The 24,713-nt window shown below is 38.1% G+C and overlaps 1 protein-coding gene across 10 annotated transcripts in view; it reads left to right on the forward strand.

Moving 5' to 3' along the window:
* The window catches only part of LOC119780807 (microtubule-associated protein tau-like), an 86,386-nt gene that overhangs the window by 15,343 nt on the left and 46,330 nt on the right, over positions 1-24,713 (forward strand). For all 10 annotated transcript variants that reach the window (XM_038280984.1, XM_038280987.1, XM_038280986.1 and 7 more), the window contains exon 2: positions 17,972-18,034. The gene's annotated coding sequence lies outside the window, so the exon portion shown is untranslated. The remainder of the gene's footprint in view (positions 1-17,971; positions 18,035-24,713) is intronic.

Genomic DNA, 24,713 nt, shown 5'->3' on the forward strand with positions numbered 1-24,713 from the left:
CCAAGGCCTTGTGGCACAGCGGAAGATTCTGCTAGAAGGAAGTGTGGCCACATTAATTAACTAACGTGACTGATTTTTTGGCATTATTGTTGTCAGTATTTTGTCAATCTTTACTGAGATCCCATACTAGGACATAACCTTTTTTTCTGATCAAACCAAAATAACCTAAATTGACCCCTCTTGGTCCATAAAACCCTTGTTCTTATGTTACTTGTACAAAGTGTCTAAAACCATTGATGTTTACGGATACTTTTAGTCTTTAAAACTCCAAAAGTGTCAAATTGTGCAGAGGCAAACATTGCAGCTGTTGAAAAAATATATATAAAAAACACTAAAGTCATGGTAAAATTGTCCTGAATGTTAAGTCTAAAAACTGGACTTAACATGTCGACAAGTTTGAATAAAAAATTATAAAATTCGAAGGAAAAACGCAGGATGCAGAGATACAGCAAATGTCCTCCGATTTGATTTTCCATTTAACATTAATACTAACATATATTTCTCTACTCTCAACAGCAAAATGATGACCATATCTAGACAATGTTTCATTTTCCCAGAGAAGAACCCCACTCTTACACATGCATGACAGGAAAAAAAAAATCTTATTTAGTCATAATTAGGTTTGCTCTCAAATTGTTATGTAAAACCAATCTAAACATAATGTGAAAGTATAAACAGCAATTCCCAATGCGCAATTTTTCTGCTTTGATGAAAACCATGATAAACGTCTTAAAAGTAGAAACCTCACCCTCCCCTTCATATGCTTTTCCCACTACAGAGAACTGATATAAACAGGAAAGCAGCATCTCAGATGCTTGTTCCCACTACTAACTCATCTCAGCTTGAGCTCCTTCCGACCTTTAGGACTTTATCGGCATCAGCTCCTATGTTCTCAAACTTTGCTATTTCCTGAGCAGGGCGGCTTCCCCGTCAGCAGACACATAAAGCAGAGCTGGAGATATCCGAGACGCTTTAATCTGCCTCCATATCTGAGTAATGAAAAGACAAAAACGCTGGGTCTCGTCGAGCCTGCTCTGCATCATTCCGTCTACACGTGTTTTGCTGTGGCATGTGTGAGCCAGCGTCTGGTGTAGATCTGTAAATCTGTGGTGACTTGCAGTCATTTGCTTTCCAGACTATGTAAGTCTGGTGCTTAAACTGACAACAGCCCTGCTTGGAGGAGGTTGTCCTCTACACATGAGCCTACCTTTGCTAGCGTCTCTCTGAGGGGGGTCATCCCTTTGTCATCTCTTTCTTTTTAGGTCAACAGAATTTCAGTTTTAAATAGAATATATTAAAATCTTAGCTTTAATTCCAGTGCAATAAGTCAGAGCAGAAAAAAGATTAGCTCCACATTTAAAGTTTTTTTAGACCATAATTTGAGTTTTTTTATTCATTAGAAATAAATGTACTTTTAATCAAATAGCACTTGTGTAGCTGACAAAGCTTGTAAATGCAAATATAATCATGCTAATGATAATTCGATGACAGCTACATAAAAAAACCTATTGAATGTCTGAAAAGAAAGAACTAAAAATAAAACCTAGTGGAAGAAAACCCCCTGCATTCTTGCGTTAACAGGTGTCTGGGTGTGATAGTATCATGGTTTGAACAATACAAATCTACAAACAATATTCTTTGGAAAGGACTAAGGAAGTATAGGAAAACTTAAATTTCCAATTAAAAGGCCTACCACTGGAGGTGAACAATGTTAGCTTCCAAGAACATTTGAACGTTGGGAAGTTGTAGTGTAGCTAAGGAAAGGAGTAAGGACCATAAATACAGGGCATGTAAAGGGAATATGTTATTAGTTAATGTTTAATTTACAAATATGACCACTGTTATTCAGTTAGCAGGTACCTAGCGGAAAAGTTTGATGTTAAAGGTATGCCATAGTTACAACCTTTTTGAAGGCTGTTTCAGAGTGATGCTAGCTACCTTAAATGCCTCTCGTAAACCCTTTTAAAAATATTTTGCCCTCTTTGCAAAATTAGACAGCAAGGATAACCCCCTTTTTAACCAGAAGTTGCTAATAAGCGATACAAGTTAGCATACTGCTCCCAGCTAACTTCAGGATCACTACCTAGGCAATGGCAGCTTGGCACCAATGGCAGCATGTCAGGTGTCTAAGTTCACAAAGAATAGCACTACATAAATTACATTAATCTTTTTATATAGTCAATTTACCTTGGAAAATAGATGTTTGACAACACACTATAGAACTATATATTGCTGTGTCATTTCTTGGTTTTGTTAAATAGGCTAACATAACATCCATTACTAGCCTACTCCAAGGTGATGCTCTTTTTGACTTACTGCAAAAAAAAAAATTTAAAACATTTTTCAGTTATTTTGGTGGTGCTAGAAAGACATTAAAAAGTGTTTCACTACTGGGTTTTGCTTCATAATATAAGGGCTACTGCTAGCTACCTAAAATTATTATTTTTTTAGCTTTTTTGCTTCCATACTTTATATTTCACAACCTTTGCGGGTCTGTTTTGTTTAATTCGATGCCAAACAATGTCCAGGTTTGTTGTCAACTTGTTTAATTTCTGAAACCCAGCTGCCAGTGGCATGCTTAATCATCACTGTCCTTGGTTCTTCTTTCTTCTGACTTTATTTCCCAAAAAGTCGTAACCATGGTTATTTAGCCTGGTGTCATGAAAACAAAATCTTACTGCAGCCTAGACACTGCATCCCCTAGCTGTGAACAATCAATTGGAGTCTATTTTCATATCAATTAATCTTGCTATATTCTTAAAGCAAAGAGTCAAAGTAAGACAGAGTTTGAGAAGTTTCATTTCAGACTGAGCCTCAGACCAAAAGCTTCTGGGTTGCAGAGGATAATCCTGACAGATCTTTTTAATATCATGTTCTGGAGTGGGACATAAAGGCAGATCTGAGTTTACAACAGGCCATAGCCGTAATCAGACAGACATGTCCTGAGCTGCTGCTGGCTCCAAGCATGTAGATGTCAAGCTAAGTTACTGATGAGTGAACTCACCCTTGAGTCGCTCAAGTGCAAGAAGTCATTACAATGCCAGCATGCCAATCCTCCCATTGGTTCATTGAACCTGGGACTCCTCACTTTATCCTGTTTCATTATGTGATTTTAATACCTATGCTCTCAGAGGGCCTTGAAATGATACCACCTCCTCATTTGTTCCATCTAGTCGCTTGACCACAACATTGCTGTATTGCTTACTCTAATAGCCTGCACTCAAACTGCTAATACAGGAGGTCAGGTTTGTGGAGGTTTCCTGTGTGAACAGGAAGCCACTCAATGAGGCTTTCACCTTGGAGTACTCTAAGAGGCATTCTGTGTGAGCTGATTGATTGGTTATATTTTCCTACATTATCACTTATCTTGACACGTTGCGCACCAAACCTCCTAATGCTTGTTTGTTTCTTTGCCTAGGGCCTCACAGATCATTGTTAAAGGATGAAAGCACTGCATGCAGATTATAAGCCTTTGTCCTAATCCTTCCCAACATTCAGTTCGAGGAAAACTATTTCTTTTATTTATTATGCTGGAAAAATACAACTTAAGCAAATACAAAAGACATATTTCATAATTTGACAAGTAATACCTTCTAATTTAACCCTTTATAGGGCACTCAGTGAGCCAATAGTGTTATCGGAATCCAGGACAAGACCGTATTACCTTTACCTACCTTACATTAAAAAAATATGGATATTTTGATGGCAAAAATTTCAATGTAATAAAAAGAAACACCAACTGCCTGATTATATTAAGAAAAATAACAAAAGTGCTTCTATAACAAATGAATGAAAAACACTCTGAGAGTAAAAGAAATACTTTTTTTTTTGGTACAACATTTCCTTAGCGGCATTAATGCTGATCCTGGTACTTACATTTTTTAGTTTAAAAATCTAAAAGTTTCAATTAGCTTTTTACCTTTTTTTCTTGACTTGTTAACTCAACTTAATTTACAGTAGTTAATAAATTATTCAAGGGCTCATTTAATTGGTCAAATGCCAAAATGAGATGTACAGCCATGTAGCAGGATCTTTGCTCAATGGCTGGATATAGATCTTGTGCTTCTAGAATTTACTGAGGGAAGGGGGACTCCATTTGTAAGGGGTATGCAAGTGATCAAAAATTTTAACTTGTCCTATAAAGGGTTAAGAACTACCACTTCCGCACTTGTGGCAGCCATCATATGCTAGCTAGCAATGTTTTTTATGGGGATTTTCTTCACGGAGGAACTTTGAGTCCTTCTTTGTAGAAGAGGTTTAAATACGTCACATTTCAAGACTTTCAATTTTGTTTTGGGGCATTATCAGTATGTGATATACTTATTAATACTTTAAATTTCCTTCGATTTACGTACAACCACCTGAAATAAAAGGCGATACAAATCCAACCCCAAAGTTCCTTTGACAGTCATGTTTAGGAAATGTGACGTTAATTTAGTCATGAATATGCTCTTCTGGTCTACCCTTTTGCTGATGATACACAACTATTTCTTAATGTCAAGGACAGTATTGTATTAATGGTATTCAGATTCGCATTTCACTCCAGCTAACTGCCACAGTTCAGACTAAAATTTGTGGCTAGACTGGCAATAAATTAACTCACTTCCATTTCCTTTAGCGTGGAGTAGCGATGTTGAGCGCAGATCTGTACAGCGTATACCCAAAATTGCGATTATCTCCACAGACGTTAATAAACCTTATTTTAATATTCAACAAATAACTTTTTATCAATGACATTTTAAATATCTACTTCACAGTATTAATTTTTTTTACTTTTTATTCAATTAGGAAAACTACGGAGCATAAAAATCATACTTATAGTTCTCAGGACAAAAGTACAACACAGAAAAGTGTTGTTTTAAAACACACACTAGACACTTTAAACCAAACTGGAGCAAGTTATGAGAGCCATGCTTCATTCATTCACCTTTGAGACATCTAATGTTAAGCCTTAAATCAAAAGAGGATTGGTTTCTAAAAAATATAAAAGGACCTATTTCATAAAACATAAACTGTTGATGGTTTCCCTGCCAACAAAAACATGACCTTCACAAATAAACTGCATTTGCTGTAATATTATGTTGTCACCTGAACCTAGAGTAATCTCTCTGTTTGCAATGCTATGCAGTAAAAATGCAAAATATTCTCTAATTGCCTATATGATGACTAATTAGTGTACAGAGTGGTTTTGATACCAATCGGAGTGAACAAAAAGCTCCGGATGTTTACATAACTGTGTCCTGGAGTTGCATAAATGGTCCACTCAGAGCTAAATGGACTGAAACACACACACAGGGCCTGTTTGTAGCAGCCGAGGATTTGCTCCCCATAAAACGTATACCTCAAAACAAGCCGCATGAGGGCTAACTGTCTTCCCACCATCAAACAGGGCTGAGAATCAACCATTTATTCCCAGTCGTCCTACTGTGACTCATTCTGAAAAAAGTGCTGACTTTCTGGTTCTGGGTGCTTCACTGATGGGGGAGGTTTCCCATTCTGCTCCTGAATGACAGACCCTGGCGTGTTGTTGGCTCCATCGTAGAGAGAAGTTTGTTTATTGGTGTTAACGCTCGACTGCACGTTGGCATGTCGTGCCGTCGACCTGCAGTGCCAGGATGTGGGCTTTTGCTGACATATTTAACCGAGTAGCGTTCTGCACCCTGTTTATTTACGTCCTTTTCTCTCGTTACAGGAAAAGAAAAAAGTCCCGTGCAGCTGGCCTCTGCCTGTCTCTGATGATTTCCAGAAACTTCCGCTCTTCCCTCAGCCTCAGTGACACGTGTCTCTCCTCCAAGCTTGTAAAACACAGCCTGCTAGCGTTTGATGACAAAACAGACAAAAAACTAATTTACAGATCTACCTTTATCCTTGGTCTGTTTGCAGTCTTAAAATCGATTTGTTGTTTTTCTGGTCAGATAAGGGCTCCTGCCCTCAGCGTCTGACCATAGTGCTTCCTGTAAAGGTGCTAATTCAAAACAGATGGCATGTGGATCCTTTCAGTAGATTAAATTAGCCATTAATAGGAGCAAGTATGAAAAACAGGGATTTCAATGGTTAAGATTCCATATACTTACGCTGTGATCACATCAAATGCATTTTGAGCATCAAAAAGGCATTCAAAGTCTCATCTAGGATGCTTCTGCACACTAAATTCAGACAAACAGACGCATCTGATGCGTGTTGCAGGGTTCTAGAGTACCTTGGCTGTCATGATCGGTTTAACAAATCTGACCCACATGCAAAGAAACCACTCAGACAGCACGGAAAAAGTTTAACAGGTTTATTGAAGGAGTAAATATGAGTTGGATCTGGAATTCAGTGAGTTGGTGACTCGGAACTGGAAGTGAGAAGGGAAGTTCAATAGTCTGTTCAGGTACCGTGTGAATCTTGGAAGCTTTTAGATTTTGCAAGGTTGGGACTCACGTTTGAGGAGGGCCTTGTTAGTCCTTGAATCCAGATTGTGTGGTTAATCCAGAGAATAGTGCACACGTTGGAGGGCGGACAGGCTGACAAGCGTTGGACTTGGAGGAGTAATGGAGCGGACTGTCACTCGGATTTCTGATGGGTACTTGAACGGAACATTTGGAGGTTTATACCTGCTCAGTGTAACGGTTTTTCCTTTCAGGGTGAGAAGGTCTAGGAATCTAGTAACACAGGAAAGCTTCCTGCCGGGGAGCAAAGACAAAAAAAACTCGTTAGACTCAGACAAATGAAGCTAGGTTAGACTCTGCTAATCTCAGCTTGGCTAGAGTACCCAAAACTGGCAAACCCTCTGGCATCAAGGTAGTGACAGTCCACTGCTCAAATACTCCTCCAGATAATGATTGAATGAGCCGCAGGTGTGCAGGGAGGGCAGCGAAGACAGGAAACCTCCTGGTGGTGGAAAACGGAGACACACAAACAGGCCACAAAAAAGTAGATTCCCAACATTGTCATATAGTGGAGAGACTAGTCTGGCTTTATTTGCTAGAAAAGTAGGGGAGAAAGCAGTTTTTAAGATGTTTTTAAACGAGAAAGTATACCTCAAAATGTAATCTGAGCAGTTAGTTTATCAGAATTATGATCCTACTTTTAAGCTTTTCTGCGCATCAGATTTTCGCAAATTGGTGGGTGTTAGCTCTGGGAATCCCCAGCTACAGTTTTCATAAGCTGTCCAATCATTTGGGGATTTTCTGCTGCTATTTGTCTTGGATACATGGTAATAGAAAGTGGGGCATACTGCGTGCAATATTTTCAATAATTGTCGTCAGCTAAAGCTCAAATTGTACGACAAAACCGGTGGGTTTTCAAGTTCACAGCTCACAAGGTATGTTCTTACACCGTACGGGCCGATGCTCTGATGCGATCTTATTGCTCTCACTGTACGTCCAAAAACCACACATCATACTAATTGCAGAAAGATTACGCTAGTCGGACTTGTCCATCTGGAAGTAGAAGAAATGCGTTGTTCGCACTTGCACTGTGCACGAGGTTCCTGTAAAACGCCCAGTAGACGCTTGTAGCTCTGTTTCAACAGCAGAGTTTTCCCACAAACACCTCACGAGGGCCGACTGAAATTTAACCATGTGCGATTTTCTCCCAACCTTATGATTCTTGATGGGAGGTGGTCGTGAGAGGCTAATCACTCCCCCACTGTTTCACCATGGTTTGCATTCCTTGTACACAAAAAATACATTCTATTTTTTTGTCTAACCCTAGTGCATTGTAACCCCTTTACATATATATTCGTGTTAATTTGTTCATGGTATAATGCTGACAGCTCTGAAGGAGGAGAGATTACGATTTGGATGTAGTGTCTTTATCCCAGTCAGCTTCTCTATTTGGTTGAATTATCAGCAAAAGTTCAGATTTTTTTTAAACCTCAAGCTTCTAATGCTTTGGACATGGTTGAGGAGCGGCTGCACTTGAAAACTCACAATGCATCATGCGCCACACTTTTAAACACTTTAAGATGCAGAGTGCCAGACAGTCGAGTACAGTATATTACAACCACATACCCCATAATATAAAACATCTCTGGTCATGGTATTTATAGAATCCTCACAATCATCCACAACATTTTTGGATGCTGAATTAAGTCACAAGGTAATAAATAAAAAAAAACAAATATTTTGTAATTTGTGTATTGATTACAATCTGTACATATACTAAAAATGCAAAAACAATGCATCAGATACACAAATAGTAACTAGCTTTAAAGTGCTACCTTAACTTTGAGGTTTATTTCTTAATATTTGAACTATTTTCACTGGAAAAATGAAAAGATTTCCCAAGTTTTATAAATAATATGCTGGATATTTTGCAAGGATAACCATGAAAACAACTCTTCTATGGAATGAATTTTGTTCCAGTATTGTTGCAAGCAAAGAGCGTAATTTGTAAATGGACATTTTAAAACTACGCTATCCAGAAAACTTTTTATAAAGATTCTCATTAGCTTTTTTCACTGATTTTATTTGTTCAAAATATATTTTTTTTGTATACATTTTTTCAATATTTTTACAGACTGTATGTTTTTCAATTCAGTTTTTTTATATTATTCTTTTGAAAATTGCTTTCTAATAATTACGTTCTATTCATTTCAAGCCCAATACAAATTCTCACTGTTAACCAATAAAAATGTTGTTGATAACATCCAGCAGACAAGAAGAAATGCGTCTTCGCTCCTCACTCTGACTGAAAGTCCAACCCAGTAGTGACAACAATGTGATCTGTGAAAAGTAATTTTTAAAAGAATGACATTTTTAAAACTTAATTTAAATAAAAGAAAACAGAAATTGCAAAATATAAAGTTTGAATTAGAAATTCTTTTGATTAAAACATTATTTTTCTATTTCTAGATAGATTTTTCTTTTTATTATTTCAATTTACAAAACAACTTTTACAACAATAAAGGAACATAATTCACTCCATACACTCCCTGTTAGTAAAAAGCAGGCTGTAATTTCTCCATGAAGTAAAATAGGACCTCATACAGTAGCCTGTTTTCAGCTCAGAGCGGGTTGTGGGGATGACTTCAAAGCGCCAGGCTACACCCTGTGGTTTGCGTAAAGTCAGACACACCACCCGGCAGACAGTTAATATATACAACACACTCTGTAAATCTAAGACTGGCACACATCGTCTGACTTTTATTCAGGTTCATAAAACAGACAAGTTTTCCTTAATGCGTTGTGTTTTCACTTCATCCCTATTTGTTTTTTTTTTTCCTTTTCTAACAGGCCTCTCAGGGTTATTTCACATATGAGGAATTTTCTGTGTCCTGCTTTTATCAAAGATGAACAGCAGCCCAACAGTAACACACCCCAGGCCCTCTTTAGCCGTTTTGGAAATGCATATATATGTGATTGATGAGACAGTATGTTTTCTCAGAAGGGTGTCTTTCTAGAAGGTAGAGTGGGGGGAAAAAATGACCTCCAATCCATACCATCGAATATTTTATCTGTTTACACATTTCAGGCAATTTGTCACGATTTTGATTTTTACCAGCTGGTCTCTCTGATTGTGCGATGCTCACTAATGGACTGCCTGTTATTTTCTCTCATTGGTAATTACTAACTGAAAAGCAGGCTTTTCATAAACCAATTAGTTTTCCTTTTTTTATGCTTTCGGGAGCTTTTCACAAACTGTGTTGCAGTCGTGCCCCCTGAGCAATAATGAACAGTGAGCCCGTCATTGTGCCTTTTAGAGGTAATTGCAACAACATAATAAAATCCATTGTTTTTTTTCTATAAGCATTTAAAAAAGAGAGTTAAGTGGGTCTGTAGTTTTACAGTGAAGGTATTAGCTCTTTTAATACAATTTCTGTAATATAATTAAATATTTAGACTATTTAAGTTCAGACTGCTTTGTAGAGATTAATTTTAAACCATGCTTGGTTATGAAGGGGATCATTGTTTCTTGAAACTATATGAACCAGATTAAGTTAGAAAGAATTTCTGGATTATGAATCAAGATATGGAGTGAATTTTATTAAACCTGTATCTGGTTAATTAAGCACTTCAAAATGTAGAGAGAGGAAGTTAAAATGTGTTTAAGACATTCAGCCAGTTTGATGACAATCTATAATTCATAAAATTATTTTATAACTACACCGTCTTTTCATCAGCAAAAAAATTTTAAAAGTACTTTTCTGATTGAAATCAATTTGGCTCCGAAGAGGAGAGTAAATAAATAAATGGTGCAAAGAATAGATACCCTGGGTAGTATGTTCTGTTTATAAACTTTGTCTTTAAATCATACTAATTAATGAAAAATTTACATCTATGCGAAAAATCTTCAGTCAGTAAATCAATGAAAAACTCTTGAAACCTTTTTTTTTTCTTGACAAGTATGTTTTGTGCAAACAAAACTGTTTTAAGAATAAGTTAAAGGACATAAAAATATCACCTTTAAACTACTAAACACTCAAAATATGATTGCTTAAAATCTGCTAAATATCAGATTTTAAGCAATTCCATCATTATATATCATTTGGTTATAGTAATCTGTATTAAACCCTGCAGATTACATGTTCTTAGTTCAGCTCATTCAAGATTTATAGATTAATAAATCCAATAAAGGCCTTCTGAGATAATTTATTTACCCTATTTTTGAGTCAAAGTAGGATTTTCAAATGTTTTTTTTTTATGCTTATTTCATTTAAATCCAACTATTTCATTACATTTTCTAGCATGGCTAAAATTATTGGGAAAATAGAGTGAATTAGCAACGGTCCTGAAGCTCAGACACAAGCACCATTATTGAACCTAATTTATGATTTTGCAGCTGGTTAATAACAGAATCATTCACCATGGATTAAAGTGATTTCACATGAAAACACATGACCTGTGTTATCAGCAAGGACCCTTGCTAATAAATACATTAAAAAAAGGTCTTGTGTGTCTAAGTGGTTTTGAAGCTTTGAGCACGTTAATAAATCAATGCAGATCTGTTTAATTCAATATCTTAGATCCAAATTGAATTTAGTGTATAAATAACTGTATGATGAAATGTCCCATATTCTCACCAAAAGAAGCAGTTATTTTGGAACTAGAAACAAATGTCTGTTTCTGTCTTGTTTAATCGTGTTCATGGATCCAGTCCTCATACTTCCTGCCAGAAAAAGCGATTAAAAGATCCAAGTCTGGGTGACAGCATTAGTACAGAGCTAACTTTAAGCCTTAAAGGCCAATGCACTCTATGCAGCATGCAAACACATTCTTCTAAACCTTAAAACAGGAGAACAGACATTTGTCTTGATTAAGGTTGATTTCACATAAACCATGACTGGTCCAATTTAAATGGACCTGTATTTGTTTCCTCGTCCACCTTAATTCTTATGTTTTAAGTAGGATCGGATACACTTAGGAAAACCCAGACAAAACAGCAGAGACTGTTTCTGAGTTGGTTCCAGACTGCTTTAGACCACTCTGGGCTGTTTCTCCGTGGTTGTAAATAAAATTAAAAAACCCCACTCAATTCAAGATTAGTATAATACTATAAAACATGCCTTTTTTGACCTAATGAGCCACCATAACATGGCCTGTAGGGAAAAAGGTGATGAAATAATATATTTCCTGAAATTCTTGCTACCAACATGCCATCCTTCCATCCATCTTTCCATTTATCCATCCATTCATCCTTCCAACTATCCATGATCCATCCATCCAAGCATCCATCCATTCAATTATTCAACCATTCATCCAACCATCCATCCATCTACTATCCATTGGTCCATTCATTGGTCTATTCATCATCCATCTGCCATCCCTCCATCCATCCATCCATCCATCCATCCATCTACCATTGGTCCATTCATTAGTCCATCCATCATCCATCTGCCATCCATTGGTCCATTCATTAGTCCATCCATCATCCATCTGCCATCCATTGGTCCATTCATTAGTCCATCCATCATCCATCTGCCATCCATCCATCCAACCATCCATTTACCATCCATCCATCCAACCATCCATTTACCATCCATCCATCCAACCATCCATCCATCCATTTGCCATCCATCCATCCAACCATCCATTTACCATCCATCCAACCATCCATCCATCCATCCATCCAATTATTCATCCATCCATCCATCCAACCATCCATTTACCATCCATCCATCCAACCATCCATTTACCATCCATCCATCCATCCATCCATCCAATTATTCATCCAACCATCCATCCATCTACCATCCATCGGTCCATTCTAGGGCTGCAACTAACGATTATTTTAAAAATCGATGAATCGGCCGATTATTTTTTCAATTAATCGATGAATCGGACACAAAATATTTTTTTTATATTAACCTCTTTATTCCAAAATAAACATTTTAGACAGAACAAACAAGCACACACGTACAGGTTTCTCATTAACTGTACTGGTGCAATATGAAAAATAAATGTTTGTGTTAAAACTATGCAAACTTACATGAGAAATGTAGCTGTACATCCACAAAATATAGGATACTTTGTTTCATAAAGCGCAAAAAAAGACATTTTTGTTTTTAAAAGCCCCTAAGGGGTTCAAACAATAGCCCCCCCCCCCCATTTCAACAAATGAGTTTTTTTTAGACTAGAAGAGTTCTGCCTTTTAAGACAGGAAAGTATAGCAGTTAAAGTTGCTACTTGAGAAAATACTAAACCATAGAGATAAAAATAGCCCTGTGATTCAAATTATAAATTGTATTTGGAATAAAAATGAGAGAACTAGGGGTGCTAAAAAACACATCCTCCAAAGACAGATATTTACATGGGAATGTGGCAGATAATTAATTGACATATTACTGATCTTGCTGGATTTTATTCTGCTTTACTTCCATAAATTGCAGGATCTTCTTTACTTTATCTTTGCCAGAAGATTTAAACTTTAAAAGCCTTGCCCTCATAATTTGCAAATTAATTTATTTATAAAGAAAATATAAACGCTGCTTAAGCTAATTCAAATGAAATTAAAAGTAAAATAAGAAGCCAACCTTATCACTGTCTGTAACCTACTAACAAGCTAAGGAAAGCATCAGATGAGCTACCTGTAACTTACGTTTCCCCACTTTAAAATGAAACAAACATGGTTACTCATCCTGCTGATGAGCTATCTTCACTGCCATTGAAGGCTCCAACGTGTTTTCTTTTCAGGTGCTGCGTCATAACAGTGGTGCTTCCGTGCCATGCTCATTTGTTTTTTACAAAAGTTGCATGTTACGACTTTTTTCACTTTACAAAGCGCAGGCTATTTTAATTATTGTGATCAATTTGCGCCGTCAATCCCGGGGCATGCGCGCTTCATTTGCAGTCTGGACGCTGAGGGTAAACTCCTCACTAAAATCCTGCGGCTCGGACTGCACGCTGAGAGGGATTCCTGTGGGAGAGGGAGAAAGGCGTTGGGATGGGGGAGGCGCCCCACGGCAGCAGCTGCCGCTGGAGGACAAGAGTAGGAACGATACATGCTTTCACGTAAGAGTCTCCAAAAGCCGCCAGTGACACCGTAAAAAGTCGCCAGATTTGTCGCTAGTCGCTTTTTAAAAAAATAGTCGCTGGGGGGGTCTGAAAAGTCGCTGAGTTGGCAACACTGCAACTGCGGCGCTGACTCGCTCCGCCATATTTTTTTTTCTTCCCCGGGATGACGGCGGCGGCGGATGACGCATTAATCGCGCGACACAACTAATCGATGATTAAATTCGTTGCCAACGCTTTTAAAAGTCGATTTTTATCGATTTTATCGATTCGTTGTTGCAGCCCTAGTCCATTCATTGGTCCATCCATCATCCATCCATCCAATTATTCATCCAACCATCCATACATCTACCATCCATCGGTCCATTCATTGGTCCATTCATCATCCATCCATCCAATTATTCATCCATTCATTCAACCATCCATCCATCTACCATCCATTGGTCCATTCATTGGTCTATTCATCATCAATCTGCCATCCCTCCATCCATCCATCTACCATCCATTGGTCCATTCATTAGTCCATCCATCATCCATCTGCCATCCATCCATCCATCCAACCATCCATTTACCAACCATCCATCCAACCATCCATTTACCATCCATCCAACCATCCATCCAACCATCCATCCATCCATCCATCCATCAAATTATTCATCCATTCATCCAACCATCCATCCTTCTACAATCCATCGGTCCATTCATTGGTCCATCCATCATCCATCCATCCAATTATTCTTCCATTTATCCAACCATCCATCCATCTACCATCCATCGGTCCATTCATTGGTCCATCCATCATCCATCCATCCAATTATTCATCCATTCATTCAACCATCCATCGGTCCATCCATCTGTCCATCCATCCATCTACCATCCATCCAACCATCCATCCAATTATTCATCCAACCATCCATCCATCTGCCATCCATCGGTCCATTCATTCGTCCATCCATCATCCATCCATCCAATTATTCATCCATTCATTCAACCATCCATCTATCTACCATCCATCGGTCCATCCATCCATCCAAGTATTCATCCATTCATCCAACCATCCATCCATCTACCATCCATGGGTCCATTCATTGGTCCATCCATCATCCATCCATCCAATTATTCATCCATTCATTCAACCATCCATCCATCGGTCCATCCATCCATCGGTCCATCCATCCATCCATCCATCGGTCCATCCATCTACCATCCATCCATCCATTCATCCATCCATCCATCAATATAGAGAGCTGTGGAAAAATGAGTAGGGAAAAGTATGTTGGAATTATTTTAGCATTAAAGATTTGTAGGAAGATTTGTTTGTCTAACAGCTCTGACGAGTGTGGTCCAGTCGAGTTAAACACAGCTCTTGCCAATGCTGCATTTTCAAACTACATGAGTCATGATTTATGTATGAGTAAGGTTTGGCATCATTTTTATTTTACAGCAATATACCATCCTGCTTGAATATAGAAAGAAATGCAATATTAGTCAGCACTTCTTTTGTTATTTTGAAGGGACACTCGATCCCTAACTGGTTGCCCTTGTCACTGCAGTGGTGTAATTTCAGCCCTTATAGCACATTCCAAAGACTTTTGGACATAGATATTGATTTGTTGTCCAGAAAATTGAGGCTTTGCAACTAAAATGTTCTAAAATGCAAAAAAAAATCTGGATGAAGGGTTCATCATCTAATAAGCAGATGTCAAGGGGATTATCCATTGAACTAATCCTGATCATAGTAAGTTGGGGTGCAGCCAGGGCCATACTTTCCTCACCAACTCATCCCCAATATATCAAGAAGATTGCCTTGAGTTAGCAGATATAGTCTGTCAGTCTGTGGCAGATTGGCACTAGCATAGCATCTGCTTTCTGGGAGATTAGATGTTAGCTGCCATGTTTTTTCGTACCGTCTGGTCTTGATGTCTAATCAGCAACAGCAGAAGGCTGAAAAGATGGCAGGACAGAAACTTGATTTCTTAAGTCCATCTTTGTTTCTCTCAGTACCTTCACAAGAAAATCTGAAATCTGACTTTTACTTTTTAAAATATCTGCTTTCTTTAACCTTAATGCTGACAGCTTGATTATAGTCTTTCACTGATGGCTCTTTCTGACGAGCTAATAGAGGACACAAAAGGAGCCTGTCTGCCCTTTTCCCTCTCTCCCTCTAATTTTTAAGTATTTCTGCAGACCTGAAGACTGACTCCCTTCTGATTTAGTCTCAAATCATCCTCAATGGTGTCGTTACGGTTTGGCGTTGATGTACACGAGTGCCTCTTAACCTGGTCTACTGGTATGCAGTAAAGGCTTCTAGAAATGAGACTGGCAAACTGAAAAATGAAACAGGCAAACCCAAAATGAGACAAGCAAACCAAAAACAAGACTACAAGACATAAATGAAAATGGCCAAGACTAAAATGACACTACCAAACCCACAACTTAGACGAGCAAATGATTACAGTAAATGAGACTAGTAAACTAAATTATTCCTTAAAATCTTTAAACTTGGAGCTGCTGACAATAGACCCATCTTTGGTTAGAATATGGTACGCATGTTACAGGGAACCTTGATGACTCCACCCTTATATAGACTGATTTTTGGGTTTCCTAGTCTCATTTTTGGGTTTGATGGTCTCATTTTTGGGTCTACAACTTTCATGTTTGTCAGTCAAATTTTTTGAGTTTTAAAATTTCAGTTTTTGTGTCTGCCGGTCTCATTTTTGTCCACGCTAGTCTCATTTTTGGGGTTTTTTGCTAGTCTAATTTATATGTTAGCTAGTCTAATTTTCTTGTTTGCTAGTCTCATTTTTGAGTTTTCTGGTATTTATTTTCAGTTTCTTATTGTAATTTTTGTATTTGTTAGTTTCATTTTTGGGTTTACTAGTCTCATTTTTGTGTTTTTTAGGCTCTTTTTTTTGTTTGCCAGTCTCTTTTTGGTTTTATTAGTGTCATTTTTGTTTGCCAGTCTCATTTTTGGGTTTGCTGGTCTGATATTTTGGTCTGCTAGTCTCATTTTTGGGTTTGTTGGTCTCATATTTTGGTCTGCCAGTCTTATTTTTGGGTTTGCTGGTCTCATATTTTTGTCTGCCAGTCTCATTTTTGGTTAGCTGGTCTCATATTTTGGTCTGCCATTCTCATTTTTGGGTTTGCTGGTCTCATATTTTGGTCTGCCAGTCTCCTTTTTGGGTTTGCTGATCTCAAATTTTGGTCTGCCAGTCTCATTTTTGGGTTTGCCATTCTCATATTTTGGTCTGCTAGTCTCATTTTTGGGTTCGCTGAACTGATGTGTGTTAGCTAGTCTCTCTGTTGAGTTTTTATGGTCTTTATGTTAACTTTGCCATTCTAAATTTTGTGTTTACTAGTTTATTTTTAAGTTTGTTAGTCTATTTTTATTTCTGGTCTCATTTTTGAGTTTGCATGACTATTTTAATTTGCTTGTCTGTACACCATGTTTGCAGTCCTTGGCCACTGTGTTTTTTACATCTGTATATTTCCCAAACAGAGCACACCTTATGGCCTAATGGGGACACAGATAACAGTTGGCCTGGTGTATTAATAAGCTTAATTCTCTCTGGTCTTTTTGCTTGTTTTCCCACCCATTCCTCAGCCCTTCCACTAAGCTCATAATGTCATTGTTATTTACTCTGACATCTTTAGTACTGCAGGTGATGGATAGCTACGGCGAGGCTGGTCTGTGCTCTATAAATAAATGTCCTTTCATATGGTTTGCGGTGGGAGTAATGAGTGGAGAATTTCAAATTTTCAATCCTTCTGGGTTGTAGGAGTTTGCTTTGCTAGTCCAGCGGCCTCTGCAGTCTTTAACTCAGGCCCTTCTTTTTGCACCCTTTCAGTGGCTTTGTTTCAGTTCTGCTGCAGCATTCGGCCTTGCCTGCAAATGAGCCCCATTGACAGAGCAATTATTCAGCATGGGGCAAGCCCTGCACCCTTTCTTGCACCTCACATATAAGCTCAAGCCTCATTTGCTGTCATGTTTGGATGTTTTGTGCATTCATAATCCTAGCGCCTCTGAGCCAAAAAAAAAAAGCAAATGAGATGAACACAGTGGTAAGAAAAAAATGTGCTTCTGGGGATTTTAGTGAAAAAAAAGCTCTTTGATCTTTAAAATCAATTCCCCCGGGGGGGACTTGATGGGCCTGGTATCCCTTTCAAATATGAATTAATGGGCAGAACATGGACACGTTTCTCGTGCTTAGACATAGGCAGGAACCCACCCATCCCCAACCCCCATTTCCACCCCTCCCCACTCTGATGCAGACACTGGTTTCAGCCCTGGCTGTCGGTGTGTATGCTGGTGGAGGGGATGCTAGGCGGCCAGCCGATTGGCTCACTGTTTGTCTGTGTGTGTGTGTGTGTGTGTGTGTGAGAAGGAAGTGTGGAAGCTGCAGCAGTGTGCTCTTGCCGGTAGAGCCGGCGTAGAAAAAACATCATTCATATCTGCGAATGCGCCGCTGCCCCAATGACTCTGGTTCTCTCTCCTCTGCCTCTCTCTCATCTGTTTTCTTCTCTTTTTTCTGCAGAAGCCGCTGGCCTCCCTTTGGTCCTTCCTTACAGACACAAAAAAACTGGACTCACCTCACCAGGTAGGCTGGTATATCCCTGCATCATCTTGAATATGCATGAAAAGAACTCAGCATTTATCCCATGGAGGCTTTCCTTTCTGCTCACCTTTTAAAGTAATCAACATATCTTCCTCCTCCTTCTTTTTATTTGCAGAAATTCAAATGACTCAATATATTTGCACCTGGTGACCTTTTGAAAACAACAGACTGAATATAGAGCTGATGTTCTGATAAGCTCTGGGCCGGTTCTGTCTGTCTAGACTGATTGTTCAGCTAACGCTCAGCTCTGAGAGCATATTATGAGACCTTTATAAGAAGTTTCTGCTTTTCACCTGGTTATCTACATTCAAGGCTTGGTTGCATATGCTTAACCGCCGGCACGTTGCCGGGCGAATAAAAAAGATGCTGAGCAAGAAGACAGGACAGTACGCGCTGTCAGGAGTGCTCAGACATCTCAGTCAGGGTGTGTTTTAAAGCAGGTGGTGATATGCTGATATAAAGCGTCATTTCAAGCCTGTAAACTCCTGGTTCGATCTAGTTTCTATCTTTGTTAACATTTGTAGTAGGAAGGAAATTTGAAATCAGTGTTTAGATGATTATTTTTTTCGGGGGGGTGCACCAATCCATATTTTTTCACTTTCGATTCCGATGCAGTAGGATATCTGTAGATCCCAATACTTCTGATACCAGACCTCTGCTTGCTTTACATGTCATCATCAACATTATTGTTGAGTAGGGGTGTCCTGATAGCACTTTTTTAATTCCGATATGGTATTTGATTTTGTAGCTTTGAGTATTGACTGATACCGTTATTTAACTGATACAGTAACAGCATCAATAATACATTCTTTTATCACTCATTTTGTAGTGTGGAACATTAGACAAAGCTGGATGAAGTGATATGACTCCAACAAAGAGCAATAGTCAACAACTGACCAATTGAATATTAGTTAGTTAATTGATTATTATCAAATTTATTTTATTCAGATTGAGTTTTACAAATTGCATTCTTTAGAGACAACATTTTCCCTGCTTCAGGCTCAATTCAAATGCTAAATTGACACACATAATTACCAATACAATGTCGTTGCTTGTGTCCTTATGGTCCAATTGGCTTCTCATTCTAGAGAAAACCAAAAGAATGTGATCCTATTTTAAATGTGAAAAATTTGAATAATTACTCTAATTTATATCCATTCATAAGAATTGGGTTTTTTCAGGCCTCCAATTACATTTTTTTCACTGCTTGCAACAAAAAATTGATAAAAATGTACTCTATACAAGCTAACTAACCAAGTAATTCTATGACCTCTTAATCTGCTAGTCAAAAGTGGTCTGCTAGCAGATTCCCAAACATGGAGACAGACTGATTCACTTTGCAACATTACATTGTGGCAAATCCAGGGGTACTAAACCTGGAAGTTGCAGGTCTAGCACCCCTAGAGGCTAAAATTTACACAGTTACACACATGGTGTCCGCAACATTACCAATTAGCCATAGTTTGTTTGCAATCATTTCTCGCTTTCTGACACAATAGGTTAAGGTTACACAAGCAGAAAAACTTACCGACTTCCTGCAGGTATGTCCCTGTTTGGTGAAAATAGAGACAGGTGTGGTGATCGCAAGGAGGCTTAATATTAGCCCCTCTCTAAAAATTACATGAATCAAGGAGGAAGTCCAAAATTGATCCCATTCACAGTCAGGATTGTCCATCAGGTTCTAACTCAAGCCCAACACCAACACACTTTTTAACATGAAATAGTCAGATTTCCCAAGTGATTCCTTTATGGTATTTTAACCCAATGCAGAGGAGGGATTATTGGACGTTTTGTGAAGTATGTGTGCCCATACAAAGCATGGAGGGTTGCATAACTGCAAAGTTAGAAATCTAGATCGAAATCGTGGGAGGACTTTTAAAGGCACCAACTGGTTGATCATTTTGCAAATCGCCCACATGAAGTTATTTCCGCCACCTTAATGAACATCGAATTGTTTCGCATTATATTGAAAGTACTAATTTGTCCTGTGTTGAGGACAAAAACACAACTGGGATTGCTAGGAGTAATCAGGATCCATCACATCTCCACTAACATGTTGGCCCACGCTCCCTCCGCCCTTCTTCTCTGCCCGTCTCTGTTTCCGTCTGCCTGGAAGGTTGCTGGGCAGCTCCCAGGCGAACTGTCTCCTCTCTGTAAACCAAACTCGAGGTGACGCACAATGGTGTAGGACTGGACGATAAGGGGGAGCAAACATGCCCTCCTTCTGTCTTCTTTCTTTTTTTACGGGGGAGTCCTGCCTCACCCCTCCTGTATTTCCAGCTCCATCATCCAAGTTTGTTGTTGTTTGGATGTGAAGAGAATGATCGAGTCAGTTAAACTGTTGTTACGTCTGCATAGCGAGAGCCGTGGGAGGCAGAAACATTGCTTTAGAGTCAGTTACGCATACAGTATACTCCTAAACACTGTTATTCAGCAATGCATTTCAATGCCATAAATGTAGGTGTTTGAAGGGTGCCAAGTGTGGAAAACAAGGCTTTTATTTCCCTTCCACAACTCTGTCACTTTAACATGAGTTTAACATCAGTTTTCCCTGCCATTCAGCCAGTGCAGACTCAAGCTACAATAAAATCGTCATCGAAGAAGGTGTTACAAATCCTTGTATACTCATAGAGGTACTTGGCAAATGTGTGGGAAGGTGGCAAAGCAGGAAATCTGTAGAAATAACACATCTTGATGCAAAAACTCAGATTACAGTTACTGTACAGGCTTTTTTCCCCCATTCTTGGGTATTCCACTATGATCACAAGGCTTCTCAAGAAAAAACATTGTCTGAGTGTGCACTGAAATGCCCTTGGAATCATTTAGTTAAGTTCTGTCTGAGTGGTAATGCAGATCTATACCTGAACTCCTCAGACGTAGAGCTTTCTTGCAAATAAAACACTCCATCTTCTACTGTCTACTTGTGGATCAGCGATATGAGAAGCTATGTCTAGCAGCCTTTGGGGAAATGACGAGGTACACCCTATAGAGGCCATCAGGCCATTTCAGGAAATACAACCATACCCACACTCTAACGAACCAAACTCCCATGTGTTTGGACTTTGGATCGAAGCTGGAGTACCCAGAGAGAACCTAAGCATGCACAGGGAGAACATGACAACTCCATGCAGAAAGACTCTTGGCTGGCATTACAACCCAAAACCTTCTTGCTGCAAGGGTACCAAAGGCAACAAATTGCTATATCATGCAGCAATCTTGCTGACGGGGTCAGTTGTACAGAGCCCAGGGTATGAGGGAACCCTGAACGACATCCAAGAATTTAACCTCTGACCAAGATTTGCCTTTTTCACAAAACATACCTGTAAAGATATGCATAGGCTTGATATCCATGTTAAATAGATTAATGTTCTTGCCCCTATGGTATTGGGGAAGTACATTCCTACCCCCATTCCCATAAAATGTTTTGGCTGTCGATGCAGCTTCTTTGAGTTTTTTAAACTGCTACAGTTAAGTACAAAATGTCTGCTGATCTACGATTAGACACAAGGAAATGTGGCGCCTGAATCTTGTTCTCCACTCTGGCTCATTGGATCTATCACTTTGATGTAGAGCCGCAACTTTCATCTAAGGAAGAACCCTCAACAAAATTAGTATCCTTTTACCTAAGAAAGTTTGAGGTCAACTTGAAACCTGTCCCAAAAGCAGAGGTCAGTTGATAGGACTCGTTGTGACTGCAGTGGGTATGAAATGCCATAAGTACCACAAATAAACCGGGGCTATATCTCCATAGGAGGAGTCATCAGAAGACTCCTCCTACCCAGATGCACCACAGAGCGCCACAGTAAATCATTCCTACCTGTGGTCATCAATCTATATAACGCCTCCCTTAAGTTATTCAGACCCCCCCCCCCTCCCCCCCGTAATTTACATTTATGCACTATTTTTGCACACTACGTATCACTTTACTTGGATTTTCACTTTATTTGGATTTTGTTTTTACATATGCATAGATATACGTACAGATATATATACAGAAGAGCTATATGTGTATATATTTTATCTCTTTTTATTCTTATTTTTTATCTTTATTATATTGTATAGTTGGATGTGTGTATATATTATAAAAAAAAATGTAACTGGAGCATGTAACAAAAGTAATTTCCCTCTGGGATTATTGAAGTATTTCTGATTCTGATTCTGATTGGTGAATATTAAAAAGAAAAAAAATGACTTTAAATCAGTGCATCGAATGAATTTGAATATTAGATTTTCTCAAAGTTATTTGTTTTTCATCATTTAAATTATTAGTCATTCGAGGAAAAAAAACATGTTTTTATATAATTGCAAAAAATGAAGAATTTCTTTCATCTCTTGCTTTTCAAATCACAAAAAAAAGTAAATCATCATGACTTGGAATTGTAAGGGGCGCTACAGTTGACTGTCATTATGACCTTTAGCACAGGAAGCTAAAATCATATAAAATGATGCGTATTTAGTAATTACTTTAACTAATATTTGAATAGATTTTTCTATTAGATTCCCCATTACTATGTTGATTGAACAATAAAGACTTTATATATGAATGTCAAAGGCCCACCTAAGGCTGTCCACCTCATATGACATTACAGTTAATCACCCAAACATAAATAGAATTTGTGAAAGTAGATTCTGAGAACCTCATAACAGCTCTTCTTCTGCACAGCAGTGGAGCTTTAATGGTTTGGGACTTCTTTGCTCAGATTTTATTTCTGTCAACTGTTCAGATTAAATGAAAATACAGGAGAAGTATAAATACATCAATTCGTCTATCTGTGACTTCAAATGCCACATATTGCGTGTGCTCATTAGCGCCCTCTTTCTGTTCGGAGGGCGTCTCCTCCAAACCTGTCCAGATAAGAGAGAGAGGGAAAAAAAATTTAAAAATGCTCAGCTTCTGCAGCCCTGCTAAAATATTACCCCATGCTCACATTCCTGACACTAAAAGAATGTCGTAGGAATTAAATTGCCGCCTCCAGGCTACATTTCTTCCATCTGTGTGGCGACATGTTGAGTGATGATGAACTGTCCACTTTTATTTTTTTTTGCCAGATTTTTGCCACCTGTTCTCTCTTTTAAAATGCAGCTGCTGCCTTCAGGGCACCACTGCCAACACCTGCTCCAAGCCTGTTTTTTTTTTGTTTTTTTTTACATCAAATTCACTTTTCCATGCTTTTAGGTTTACAGTTTGATTTAGAGGCGAGGAGTGGAGCTCAGTTTGATTGGATGTTGAAGAGCTGTTGGCAAAAATAAAAAGGATTACCCAGTCAAAATGAAACCCTTGTTTTTTTGTTCTACACAGACCAACAGCGGCTGAGAAAGTTCAGCAGCTATGACTGCATTTCCCACGGTTTCTTAAACAGGATATTAGTGTCCTCGAAAGCAGACGCTCCTGAGCAGCGCTTCGGTCTGACTTATGGAAGCATTAAAATAACTGGGTTCAGCGTTCCTGCTCCACAGACAGCTGAAGAAAAGAAGGGATTTGAGTTTCCAAAACATTTCATCCTTATATCCTGTCCTTCTGTTTACTAATGCTACATGTTTAAAAGGTGAAAAAAATGAAGTTCGCTGGAAAATATTAATTATGGTAGTGTGACATCTTCTCTCGATGAGTCCGTTTTCCTTTTTTTTTTTTTTTTTTTTTTTTCGTTTTGCTTTTACAAATTGGTGTGTTCAAGTTGAAGTATGTGTGTTCTCTCACTTTTTTCACATTGAATGGCTTAAGTTACCATAGATTATCTTATTGGACATCCTAAAGATTGATTTATGGATTAATTAATGTCTTAGGTTGGTCTTGTAGTTGATGTACAGGGATTTGATTAAATCCTTTTAAGTTAATTCTTTCTGTAGTATCATAGCAACTCTTTTTACTTCATATTAAAGTTTTTAAATTCAGTTTACGTCATTTGTCATTTAGAGTAAAGGTTAATTTAAATTAACTTCCATTTTCTTATATAAATAACAGTTTAAAAAGTGAGCTTACTGTTTCTATTTCTGTGAATCGTTCCTTTAGTCCACAAATTGACTCCACACCTATGGAGTGAAGTTTGTTCCACTATTGCTGTTAGCAAAGAGCGCGTTTTGTAGATGGAAGTTTGCATTAAAAAAATGCAGAAATGAAACTTTTAAAAATGTCTTAAGGAAAACGTTTAGAAAAGCAACTTTACTTTTATCGTTATTTTAGTTCTTTTTTATTTTATTTTTTTACCAATATCAATCCTTGGATTATTATAGGTTTTAATTTTTTTTTAAATTGACACATTTTCTTTTTCTGGAAATTCAGCCTCTTGAACCAGTACTGTTAGCGTACTGTTAGCGGCTAGTAGCATTAGCTTCTCTTAAAGAGTTAAAAAATAGTTTTAGTGAAATCATCATTGAATATTTTAGTTAAACACAGTAATAAATTTGTTCTGACAGCAAATTATGATAAATAAAAAAATTAGAATTTCATTTTAGCTAACTTAACGTTAGCGCCACTGTATGTATTGAGCAAAGTGAGGCTTAAATGATTTGTAGTTTGTAGCTGAAACACTTTTTGTGCATGAAGCAGCAACATTTGATGAACTCTCAAGGTTTGCAGCGCCAGTTCACTTCTGAATGAATCGTTCTTTACCATTGTTGTAAAAAAATAAAAATCACACATACTTGTTAATACATGGAAGTA

The sequence above is a fragment of the Cyprinodon tularosa genome, unplaced genomic scaffold (genome assembly GCF_016077235.1).
Source record: "Cyprinodon tularosa strain WSP-4 unplaced genomic scaffold, ASM1607723v1 ctg166, whole genome shotgun sequence".
NCBI classification, from domain to species: Eukaryota; Metazoa; Chordata; class Actinopteri; order Cyprinodontiformes; family Cyprinodontidae; genus Cyprinodon; species Cyprinodon tularosa.